Source organism: Anabrus simplex, chromosome 4 (assembly GCF_040414725.1).
Source record: "Anabrus simplex isolate iqAnaSimp1 chromosome 4, ASM4041472v1, whole genome shotgun sequence".
NCBI classification, from domain to species: Eukaryota; Metazoa; Arthropoda; class Insecta; order Orthoptera; family Tettigoniidae; genus Anabrus; species Anabrus simplex.
In genome coordinates this window covers 269,795,335-269,807,480 of record NC_090268.1, presented here as the reverse complement: position 1 = coordinate 269,807,480, position 12,146 = coordinate 269,795,335, and positions in this window count along the sequence as shown.

Below are 12,146 nucleotides of genomic sequence, written 5' to 3'. Positions count from 1 at the left end.
GAGTCTACAGTTCAGGAAATGTTACGGAAATTTTTTGATGGTTTTGCTTTTTGCATTTCGATTCATTATAATTCATATTTTGTACTCTCTAATTGAAGATCAATACTTGATTGAGACTACCAACCAATTAAAAGTGATTCCCTATCTAGCCTATGTTGAAATTATAATTCTCCGTGCAGCGATTATTTGAATATAAGTTCACTTTCCGTTTAGGTGCATCAACTATTTTATATTGCTTTACAATTCTATCAATAAATACTACCTCGGGAATCTTAAAGGCATATGACTTACGATCGGAGGCAGAGGGAGAATGTTTAATGATGCATGAGGTCGTTTTAACTTTGAACGAATAAATTATTAGACACTGGTGCTTATTGAAACCTTATTTGCCGACTTCTTCAATTGACTCAGAATCAGAAAATATGTTATTCAGGCAGTGAAGGCTTGAAGCAATGAAGAAATCCGGCAAGATGTTGAGACATATTTTATATTCATACTCATGTCAATGCACTCAATAAAACAAAAGTTAAAAATGTGCTTATTCATTTCATAAAACAATTCCTGGGCGCTTCATTTTATTGTTTTCCCTGACGAACACTTCCAGTAAATCGTATGTTAAATTCTTTGGGTGAAGAGAACATCAATCTGCAAGGCTCAATTAGGATATATCGTAGTTTCTGAATCTCATAAATATTCAATATTGTTATCATATATGTTATACGATGCCTTTACTGGCAGGACATAGTGTTTACAGTGTACTATGTCTTCTGGTATAGGCTAGAGCAATTTTGATACTTTCAATGACCTGTCATAGTCTTATCCTTGGCTTTGACAATATGAAAGTGACTGAGGTATGAGTGATGCTAGTACTGCCATTCCTTATGCAGCCAGTCCCTGCTATGAATGGTGTGAAAAAGTTGCTCATAGAGTCGGTTGATGCATGCATTTCAGTGAGCTTGGCAGACTGATATGTAATAGCAACTTCTCGCTCGGTTAGAAAAGCAACGGGAAACTACCTCACTCTTCATTTCCCAAGTATGCCTCTTCCGTGATGCCTAGGCCATGTATGACAGCTGATCGCGGAGCTGTTGAGGATCCAACCAGCCTTAGGGCTGATGACTGAACATACATACATACACATGTCATAAGAAACACATAGCATTCTATACTTGTATAGAGACAAACGAGGTCTTCATTGAGATAAGTTCCAGATTGCAGGTTCATAAGCGTTTAAACAGAAATAAGCATATATGTTTATACATTTCTAAATATTTGAGTGTGGTTTGATAGAATATGGTGCTCTTCTTTCAAGAACTAAACATCTGTTAAATAAATTATTTAAAATAGTTTATGTTGTGCCCACCTTGTCAATACACTTTTAATGATTGAAGATTATTTATTCTATCACACATGTTTCAGGAACAATATGCATTCCCTTTATCAGGGAATTCTAACATTAGCACATGGCTACTTCTTTTCTAATCCCATCTGCGGCTAATTACGAATAGACACGTTAACTTGTATCCGGTGGACAGTGGACCCGAACCCTCCTCTCAAATAAAAAAACAATCAAAATCTCTTTATTTGCAAATGAGGTGTCTACCTCGGTGGCAAATGGTACATTAAAATACATTATTGTCAATCACTAAATATTTTGTTAAAAATGAAGCCATGTTTTTCAGTGTTGACTTAATTAAACGTAGCAAAGGCTTTTCAGTCTGTCAAACACATAGCAAATACAATGTAAATTAAAACACTAAAAGCATATCTGTAAAACACACACTAACATACAAAGAATGACATGTTTCGTTCTACAAGAACATCCTCAGATTCTATCAAATCACTTAAAATAAGCTTATATATGTACAGTATTGTTTACGTAGCGTAAACTTGTCAATGCTAGAGAGATAAGTGATAACATGAAACAGTAATGACAAAAAATAAAATATATACAATTATAATATAGTGAAAAACTTACGTATTTATCTAGACTGCTGATGTTAAGTCTGTTGTTGACAACATCAGCAGTCTAGATAAATACGTAAGTTTTTCACTATATTATAATTGTATATATTTTATTTTTTGTCATTACTGTTTCATGTTATCACTTATCTCTCTATCATTGACAAGTTTACGCTACGTAAACAATACTGTACATATATAAGCTTATTTTAAGTGATTTGATAGAATCTGAGGATGTTCTTGTAGAACGAAACATGTCATTCTTTGTATGTTAGTGTGTGTTTTACAGATATGCTTTTAGTGTTTTAATTTACATTGTATTTGCTATGTGTTTGACAGACTGAAAAGCCTTTGCTACATTTAATCACTAAATATTAAATTAACAAGAGAAGAGAATTTTCCTATAATACAATAATATACAATTTACACTAACAACTGTTTTCTATTAAACACACAGCTCATCCGTAATAAATTTATATTATTTACAAAATTCTACATATAATATCTCTTATACTTACAAACATAGTCGACTCATATACAGTTTGTGGAATTACGTCAAATGTAACAATACAACTGGTATAAGTTTAAAATTTACATTGCATTTATTTACTTTCTTTTTTTTTAACCTAAGTAGCATAACGACCTGCTGCGTCTTAACCAGAGCCCCTTTTGCCACCACTTTTCACAGTTCCTGAAGGGCCTTCACAGCTACCGTAGTGGTCCCAGGACCCTCGAATTCCCCACTGTACTTCACTCCTACAGGCAGTCCCCTACTTTGGCTGTCCAGACTCCTTAGACCGGGGGATGAAATTAATTTATTTACACACATTTTTATCTATATTAACCTGCACTGGTCGAATGCCTTCTAACATTTCATTTCTCTGTTGCTGTTTATTCTCTTCTTGAGTATCTGTACAGATTTTGGGAAAGGATCAAACACTACCCCCTGAAGATGAGTTTTCGTAGTTTCCTATTTTCACACCAGGCAGAATCCGGGTCTGTAACATTATGATGAAGAGGATTTATGTTGTTCCTGAAACATGTTTGATAGAATAAATCATTTTCAAACATTAAAAGTCTATTGACGAGGTAGACCCAACATAAACTAATTGAAATAGTTTATTTAATAGATTTAGACATATGGTATCACAAAGAATTTTTATAACAAAACGTTTCTCTCTAAGATTCTTAAAATAAAGGACTACACTACAGTGGTGAAACCGGAATGCTTTATGCAAGTGAATGCCTGGTACTAAACTAGAGATTAGATAAACTTGAGGTACTAGAAAGGAGAATCATGAGAAAAATCTTAGGCCCTGTGAAAACAATAGAAGTATGAAAATTAAGTTCTAATGATGAAATATACAGGAGCATTGAAAACATAACAGAAACCATAAGACAAAAGAGATTGCAAATTTTCGGACACATTTACAGAATGGATTATTCCAGATGAACAAAAAAAGACTTTCAAGTACCTTTGGGAAAAAGGGCAGCAACTAGCTGGATTCAAGAAGTAAAGACAGTTTTAGAAAGAAATAATATAAGAGAAGAAGAAACTATGGACAGAGACATTTTAGAAAGAGGGTAGTAATTATGGAAGGATTCCAATGAAGATTGAACAAGAAACCTGGTGCGAAGTGGTCCGAAGACAGAAGGAAACAGCATAGTGAAAGGATGAAAGAATATTGGAAGGAGCGGAAGAGAAAACAACAAAGTATGAAGAAGTGAATTGAAATTGGTACGTGGTGCTTAGCAGGCCTCATCGGAAGGAAGAAGAAGAAGAAGAAAGATTCAGAAAAGTCAATACAGAATCAAATAAAATACTTATTATGGTTAAGTTTGTCAACAGAACGAACCATATCATTCTGTTTTAATTTTTCTTTTTCAGGTAGTCTATAAATTTATTATTCAAAATTAGTTTCGCCAGGCTGAGGACCCTAACACAATATAATTCCGTAACAAAATAATTATAATGCAAAATTTATTCCAAACTCCTCATAGAACACGTTGCGGTGCGAGATAACATCTGCATCAAGTGCCTGGTTGTTCACAGATCTAAGAAAGCATTATTGCATACAACTCTCTTTGTCCAGAAGAGTAGGTATTCTGAAAGAGGTCAATATTGGGCTACAATGCTCTTACTACAGAGCAGAACTTACGTCCTTTGTCCAACACCCATAACGGTGCTGGTCTTACATGAAGCTCTCCAGTGTACGGAACAATACGACTGTATTATGCACGCACAAGGCTGGAACTAAAGGCTTTTGAATTGTTTGAATTCTACTTTAAATAGGCACGTCTCAACACATTTAACGCCCTGTTATATTAATATTGACTTTAAAAGTGGCCTATAAGCATCCTGGTTACCATGATGTTCACACATTTTCTGCATAAAGAGTGTGAAATTTTAAATAATAATAATAATAATAATAATAATAATAATAATAATAATAATAATAATAATAATAATAATAATAATAATAATAATAATAATAATCGCCTTGTCTTAGCTGCCGCATGCAGACACTTTGATTTCACGCCATTTAGCCTACGTGCGTGTCAGTTTGGACGTTAACATTTCCCCTGGCAGGGATTAGCAGAAACTGGAGGGTCTGTGGTTCATAATTGTATATTAGTCACCGTCTTGACATCGTCTGGAATTACGAGGGGCGTACTACATTGTTTTACACTTTATTTTTTGTACGTCTGGGTATGGTTCACATTTCACTTTAGAATGTGGTGACGTGTAACTAGTGTCCTGTTCCACTGGTTGGTAGCAGCACACGCACAGGGGCCAACGAATCCAATCGTCATAGCCATTTCATTACAACACTGTCAACGTAGGAGCAGGCAACATGGAAAGCAACCGTCAGAGACAGCATTATACGACTTGGTTCCTATAGAAAAAAGGCGTGACCACTGCAGAGACCCATCAACGCTTGGTTGCAGTCTGTGGGGAACATGCGAATCACGAAAAACAGTTTACAACTGGGTGGAAATTTGGAAAACAGGGCGCACATCGGTGGAGCTATGTCTCATCACCGGTTACAAACCATGAAGTCGGCTGGATCTTGATAATGGCGTTGCAACAGTTCTCTGCACACGTCCACACGCCTCTGCTTTTCGTCTGCAGACAAGAGTCTAGGCACCCACGTGGATGACACCTTCCCCAACTGTAAGTGGTCGTGCACGATCCGCTGCAAGGTGTTTAGGTTAATTCCCGTGGCTGTCTCCATTCCCGTAATTGTGATGCATTTGTTTCCTTGGATGGCTTGTTCGACCCGGGCAAAGTTGGATGGTGTTGACACTGTCGCATTCCTTCCATAACTGGTTGCCTTGTCCACCAATGCGCACCCTGATTTCAAACCTTCCACCCAGTTGTAAACTGTTTTCCGTGACGGCGCATATTCTCCACAGACTGCCACGAAGCGCCGATGAATTTCTGCAGTGGTCACGCCTTCTTTCCACAGGTACCAAGTCGTATAGCGCTGTCCCTGACGGTTGCTTTCTATGTTGTCTGCTCCTACGCTGACAGTGTTGTTATGAAATGTTTATGACGATTGCATTCGTTGGAACCTGTGCGTGTGCTGTTACCAAACGATGGAACAAGACACTAATTAAACGTCATCACCTTCAAAGTTGAACTGTGAACCATACCCGGACGTGCAAAGAATAAAGTGTAAAACAATATGGTACGCTCTTCGTATAATGAGCAAACAAGAAGCAGCATTTTTGGAACGGTCAAGAGATAGATCTCAATACTTTCCTATCTAAGGCTAGGTTGCTGACCGATGAAATTATAAATTATTTTGTACAATTCAGTAAAATGCATGGAAACTACTTCAAAAATGAAACTCTTACGGAACTATCTTATTATAAACGAACAGCAGGTACCCTTTCGAGTTCAACAACTTCAATTACCTCGCATGACGAAGTAATGAAATTACATTATACTGTTTCTTCATGAACTTTGATTTATAAAGCTTTTATGAAAAGTATTAAGAATAATAAAAAATAATAATAGTACCGGAGGTACACCTTCTCTGTGCATTTGAACTGAGCGACTCCTAGAAGGCCATCTGTGTTATCAATCTGAAACTATGTATTAGAAGAAGTTGGACCTTTAATCTACAGATGTCTCTACTATCGATTTATGTGCCCCCTCTGGTTGGAGCACGCACAATTAATTTTCAGGGGAAAATTCTTCTATTTGTTTATTAACCTGAAGAGTTTGTAGATTGATCTTATGCTGAAGTTGTCAGCACTACTAAGGTTTCATTCTTCCTTAAATTATTAGCCAATCAGAATTTTTTGTATATATATTTTTGTAGGCAATTAAAATTGGGGATGTGTGCAGGCATTCTGCCTAGAGAGTTCTGGAATTTTCCCCTCTGCTATAAAAGCTGGGAGCTTTCGGGCCATGTTGCCTTCTTCATCGCTCCATTCTAGAGTGCATACGGTGTTTGTGGAGGCAAGGGCAGTATTTCCTGTCGTCGAAAAGCCCACCAGGTCAAGGTAATGGCAGACATCTTTTAAATATGTGACAGCTCCAGAAAGTTAACTTGAGGGGAATGTTTAAAACTTAATTCTTAATGTAAATTTCTGAAGTTCAATATCTCCTTTAAATGCACATTTTCAGGCAAGTCTAAGGACTCTATTAAAATCCCTGCTGGGAAATATATAACTTAGGGAATAAAAAATGTTCACCCTCTTTTAATTCCCAGTCAACTTGGTATGGGGGTGACTATGTTTTTCTAAAACTCTAAATTTTTAACACTATCTTGGAACTTAATATTTCTCCATCTAGTCACCCTCTGTAGTATAGGCTTAGCCTGTGTAACTTAGGGCCATAGGCCCATGTAGGATTTTAAGTATTTTTCAATAACGTTTAATAAGGCGTGCAAGTGCTTCGCCTCCTAGCATTTTTTTCATGATCGAATTTGTTAAACATTTTCATTTTGTACATTTAGGCCATTCAGTATGGGCTCTTATTGACCCAGCTTAAATTCTAGTTATTTATAGACAATTGTGGAGCAGACTGTTAAGCAGAAATGACAGTAAACACTGTTTTCAACGTAATATTTTGCCTTTGACAGGCCGGGCTGTAGTAAATTTAGGAGCTCAGTCTTCTTGGTGTAAATTGAGTGGAGCAAAAGTACTCTTTGAAATAGTGTAACTTTAGAGCTACAAGCTCATATTTTGTAAATTATTGTGTACCTGAAATTTGACGTAAGTCATTTGAGCTGACGAGCTCATCGCTATTCTATTCAACTGTTATTTGTTGTTGTTCAGTCCGGCACCATGGCTGAATGGTTAGCCTGCTGGCCTTTCTTCAAAGGGATCCCGGGTTCGAATCCCGGCACGGTCTTGAATTTCAACCATCATTGGTTAATTTCGCTGGTACGGGGGCCGGTTATATGTGTTGTCTTCACCATCATTTCATCCTCATAACAACGCGCAGGTCGCCTACGGTCGTCAAATCGAAAGACCTGCACCTAGCGAGCCGAATATGTCCTCGGACACTCCCGGCACTAAAAGCTATACCCCATTTCATTTTTTTTTGTTCATTCAGATTATTTATCAAATTTCGAACTCAGGAAAAAAGAAAGGAAGGAAATAAAATTTCAAATTTTAGTGGTTTAAATTATGCTTTGATCTTTTCTCTGTCCGCCCATTCACGCCTGCACCTTCTTACACCTCCGAGTTCCACGATATTACCGTAATAATAATAATAATAATAATAATAATAATAATAATAATAATAATAATAATAATAATAATAATAATATTAATAATAATAGTAAGGCATTTGTTACCTTGTGCAGGCATTTTAATGTGACGTTATTCAGGCGGCCTGAGTATCCGTTCCGACGTTCCTTTCTTACTTTACCAGTGGCAAAGAAACCTGAACTCCATTGAGTACCTATGGGTGAGTTTTATTCAGTTTTGTCAAGTCAACATTGTATGTGTCATCCCAGACCGTTTATAAGGTGAACTAGTACGACATGGAATATCAATCTTACTTTTCCTGTCCCTTTGAAAATCCGGCTGTATCTGTCGCATGTGAACTCGTGATCTTGAGGTAAAGAGATCGACACTGTACCACTGGTCCACAGAGGGAGTCATATTACGCGTGATTTTTCTTTATAGATTGTAATGTTAAGTGTACATTAATATAACTTTGTTGTCATAAATTAATTAGACGGCTAACCGAAAAGGATTGTGGATAGACTATGTACAGAACAAAGGCTAACTCTTCTAGAAATGAAGCTTCTTGTTTGCTCATTACAATTCTAGACGATGCCATGTTGGTAACTAACATAAGATCATGGACCACAGCCGCTCCACTTTTCTCCTAATCCTTGTCAGGCGAAAAGGTAACGTCCAAACTGACACGCAGGTAGACTAAATGGAGTGAAATCCAACTGCCTACACGCGCCAGGTAATACTATGCGATTATTATTATTATTATTATTATTATTATTATTATTATTATTATTATTATTATTATTATTATTATTATTATTGTACCGGGAGGTACACCTCAACACCGCTCATTTAAAATAACCGCCTTTATAAACTTCTCTATCAATCAAAAGATGAAACTAATAACACAACAACTTGGAACTTTAACCAGATGATGATAATGTTGTTATTGTGCAGTTTCCTAACCTGACTGAATTTCTCCTTGTTTTGCTTTGCTATCAATCAAGAAGTTTGGACATTTTTCTACAGATGACACTACCAAAAAACAATGATCATGTACCCTGGTGCAAACTGAAAGAACTTATAACTTAAAGAAGATTCATATTCCTAGGTTTTCCATAACTGATCTACGTTCATTTATTTTTGGGTTGGCAATACTTCCTTTTCTTTCCGCCAGTTTCGAATCTAGCCAATCACTAATTTTTGTAATTAATTTTCAACCAATCCCGCATTTCTTGTTCACTTTGTGTTAACCAAAAAAATTAAAAGGGTGTGTCCTGATTAGTCTTGAATGATCTCGAACCTTCCCTGAGGGTGTATACACTGCGGCTTTTCACGTTTCCTTGCCAATTGATCGTCGTCTTTCTGAGTGTGTGTGTTTAAGCAGGAGGCGGGCGTCCTCTTTCGTCGGCAGCTAGAACATATACAAGTTAATGGCCACATAATTCCATCTTTCTTGCTGTATCCGCAAATTATTCCGAGGGGAAGGTCCGAATCTTTAACTATGTAACCTACTTTTCTAAAATGTAACTTTCTTTGCGGCTAATGTAAAAACTTCATAAAATCTTCAACTGTAAATCGGGGATAGAGGGTGAGTTACCCTCTCGGGCTCCCCTTCATCTTGGTTTGAGGTGGCTACGTTTTCGCAACCTTTCGTTTCTGTAATGTGTTAAAGTTATTTCCATACGAGCCACCTCAGTAGTGTGGGAATAGCCCCAGTTTCATCGGCCAAGAGCCCTGTAGGTTTTTATATTTCATTATCTGGAATGCAGGATACGCTTTCATTCATTTTGTATTTGGGCCAGTTATCTAACCTGTTCTTTTTTCGCAAAGGCCCTGTAGGTTGGGTACTAGATACCCCTGTGTAGAAACCAGTTCAATTTGTAAATTGTGGCTTGAGAGGCCGGAGATTCTATATCTTGATGTAATGTTGCCTTCTGTAGGCTTGGAAAACTGGGAGCCTGTTAGCTCTTTTTCAAAGTTTTTGTAAGTTTAACGAGTGCCTCTGGAAGGCTAGATACTGTATTTAGGGAGCAAGTGCTCTTGAACTAGGGGATTTCTGCCCTTAACTAAATAATACCACTTCCATTTGTAAAATTGTAAAATTAGGGGCTTGAAGCCCAGAATCTGTAAAAAATCGCTAATCTTTGACTTTCCTAGTCTTGTTTCAAGATTGCCTTTGTACCTGACATGTTGTTATTTGTTAAGTTGTTGTTTTTTGAAAAAAGTATAACCTTCTGTTCAAGTTTTAAATTAATTTTGATATTGTAGATAGACCCATTCACCCCGGCACCTTCCTTAACCTTTTTCTGTTCCACGGGTATCCCCGTAACAAGTGGTAGCAGAGCGTGGTTAATGGGTCTAAAGTAAGCCCCTTTTGACGGCTAAACATAGAATCAGCACCGAACTCTAAGAATCTTCTCAGTCACTGGAATTTTTTTCTAAATTTGTAAATTTTCTATCATCACGTCTGGCCCTCGCGAAGTCCTCCACCCCAGGTACTTGCGCAAGGAGGAATTAATTTGTGAATTACTCATTAGAAATGTTCAATCTGGAGGCACGATTGCGGCAGATACTGCTAAACTTAAAGATTCCTTAGAATTGCCAATTAATATCCCAATTTTGGGAGGAAAGGAAATTGATGAGGCTCTCTCCACTATCACGGACAACACCACCGAGCTAGCGTCTGTAGTTAGATTTTTAGAAATAAGTGATCCATCTCCTAATCAACTTAGAAGAGTGCATGCTAGACTGTTCCATTTTTATCACAGGGTTAGGGACCTATTGTCTCTCAAACTAAAAGAAGATCAAGTTAAGGAGGTTAGCAACCTTGTTGAACACCTTTCAGAAATGTCAAATAAAGTTAGTCAATTGTTGACTGGGGCAGCTGCTCCTAAATCCGATCAAGCCCCTTTAATCAACTTGCCTGCTGAGGAGGTTTCTTCCAAAGGTGTAGAAAGTAGAAAATATGTGGCAACGCAACAAACATCAGCCCCATTAGAAAATGAGCCTGATCATCGTACACAAATTCAACCTTTCTTTTTAAATAATGCTGTGGTAGAAACTTCTCAACCTTCTAGGTCGTTACCTATTATGTCACTTGGGGTTAGTAGTTTGCCCCATCCATTGCGTATGTTGCTTAGGGGAATTTCAAAGTTTTCTGTAAATTCTACTAACGATGTCATTTCATTTTTGAGGTTCTTAGTTGAATTTCATGATCACGCTCTAGTGTTTTCTCTCTTTCATTCCCAAATTCTTCAAATTATTTACCATTAGTCCATAGGTGTCCTCTCGGACAAAATAGTCAAAGCAATAGCTGAACAATCTTCCATAGAAGACTTCCACGCCCATCTGTTGGCTAACTTCACTCCGGCTCGAGCCATGTCTTAATTAATCCAAAAGTACTATGTCAGAGTACAGCAACTGGATGAAAATCTTGCAGACAGATACTAAGATTTACACCAGGATATTCGCTCTTCATTTCCCTGAACATCAAACTGTGCAGACGATTATCGAAGGTATTTCCCCGCCCTATAGGTCGCATCTGTGTTTCGCGTCGCGCCCTCAAAACTTTTCAGAATTAGAGGCTATGGCGGTCTCAGCCGAAGGAGTTAGGTATGCCGACATCTTACGAGTCGCTAAGGAGCCCCCTCTATCTTCTAGTAGTCTCCTCATGGCCGAACTTTTACCACCCGCAAATGCTATGCTTGTGGGTCTACGGAACATCTCCGTAACAAGTGCCCTTTGATCAAATCGAGTGGGACAAAGAATGGAGCAGGGTAATCACAAGGATGTTTCAAATGCGGCTCTTTTACACATCTAGCCAAAAATTGCCCTAGCGCTAATAGCACCCCCTCCTGCTCAACTTCTGTTGCAACCTCCGCGAACGCCAATAATAGAAAGTGGCTAGTGTCATCGGCTGAGTCGGCACGTTCATCTTCCCAAGGCTCAGCCCCTGTTAAACCCAGCGAATGCTCGGGTAAGCATAAGGGTTCCTCTAATCCATCATTTGAATGCCCTAAAGAATGTCTCAGAATTGCGGCTGAGACCCCAGCACTAGTACCATTTCTTGAAATTGAATTAAATTGTGAACCCGTCACGGCTCTATTGGACTCTGGGAGCGTGTGTTCGATAATTTCGGCTGAGTGGTATTCCAAATTAAAGACTGTTTGTAAATTTTCTGATTATTGTTCGTCTTCGGTCCAGTGCGTTTCGGCTAATTCCTCTCCATTAGAAATTTTACGTTTCATCTTTGCCAAAATTCGTATTTCTAAATCCACTTGGAAAATAATATTGGGAGCGGATTTCAAGTCCTTTACTGATCTACTGCTTGACATTCAGAGTAAGTTGTGCACCTTCAAATTTGCTAATGATTGTAAAATTCCTTTGCTAAAATGTAATTCTGTGTCATGTTCATCTGTTCATCTGTGTCGCCTACCCAGGATGAGATGTTGTTAGACCTTAGACATCTACCTGAG